This window comes from Apaloderma vittatum, unplaced genomic scaffold (genome assembly GCF_000703405.1).
Source record: "Apaloderma vittatum isolate BGI_N311 unplaced genomic scaffold, ASM70340v1 scaffold35397, whole genome shotgun sequence".
Lineage (NCBI taxonomy): Eukaryota > Metazoa > Chordata > Aves > Trogoniformes > Trogonidae > Apaloderma > Apaloderma vittatum.
In genome coordinates this window covers 9,358-10,616 of record NW_009726196.1, presented here as the reverse complement: position 1 = coordinate 10,616, position 1,259 = coordinate 9,358, and the positions used below count along the sequence as shown (strand labels likewise).

Here is a 1,259-nt window from a genome sequence, read left to right as displayed (position 1 = left end):
CACTTAGCAGAACTTACAGTCTTGTCTCAGCTGTACCTTGCCAGCTGGAGCAGCGTAAGCCTCAGACTGCAGTGGACTGAATTTCACTTACTGACAGAAATCAAGGGTCAAGTTGGACAAATCTCAAACAGCCTACTATCAACTTCATTTCAGAAAATCAAGTCACACAAAAGTGAACTTAAAACATATGGACTAGAATCTTCCCCAGAGTCTCGTAACAGCTTACAAACTTTGATGAATCCCCACACAACAACCTTTTTATTTCCACTAACACCAGTACAATAGCTTTCCTATCTCCAGTAAAGTTCTCTCAGCTGAGCACTACCAGCAATTGCTATCAACATCCTGATGCCACCTAGATAAAGGATAACATAACAAACCAACAGCTTATCAGCACTCTTTCTCTAGTTCTTGGAGAAGTAACATTTTCCAGCCTATTGACAAGTACAAGTGTCACACAGTATTGATGATTGTAGATAATGGTAAGAGTGCACATAGTTTTTAGTATGTCTGCCCTTCAAACATACACCAGCATTTCTGGGTAATAACAACTTCCTCCTGCATGCATCAAAGCAGAAACCTAATCTTCTGAAATCCAAAAGTTGAGGTCTGAAGCACTTTCACAGAACAATGCAGCTGAAAACCAACATTACCAAAACTACCTTGAAGAACTAATGCTTACACAGCACAGCTCAGTGCCAGGCAGTGCAGGGATACCAGTACAGACCCATAAAGCTGTAATTAATATTAACCTCCACCAGGTAAATTAATTCTGCTCCTCAGCACAATAATGCTACGAATTGCTTTTCTGTGCCTTAACTAAGAGTTAACACTAGGCAAAGCATTAAAAGGTACAAAAGAATGTCCCAAAACTGGAAGGTTAAACAGAACTTCTCTTTCAGAAAGGAGAAATAAGGAAGAACTAAACGTGATTCAGCTAGGGCAGCCAGCTCAGGGTGCCAGACCGTATCTTTTTGTTCCCAGTTTGCTTGAAGTTAAGGTTAGTTAGACCATCTTGCCAACCACTGAAATACTGGCAGATGGCACTTCGGGAAAAGCACACATGTGAAGAAAGGCTGAGGCAGGCAGAGCTAAAGGCAATGACTCAGTTGCTCACATCTAGTATCCGTAGAAACAGATACATTTATGGGTGGAGACTACATACTGTGACTTATTTTCCATGCCCATTAAAACAATGGAATGAGTCATTTAATCTATACAGCAATTCTTTTCCACAATTAAGTTCCCCACATGCAGAT

General features: G+C 40.7%; 1 protein-coding gene across 1 annotated transcript in view; it reads right to left on the bottom strand.

Annotated features, from left to right (window-relative positions):
• LOC104276774 (sarcoplasmic/endoplasmic reticulum calcium ATPase 2) overlaps positions 1-1,259 on the bottom strand; it is a 44,012-nt gene that overhangs the window by 34,474 nt on the left and 8,279 nt on the right. The window lies entirely within an intron of this gene.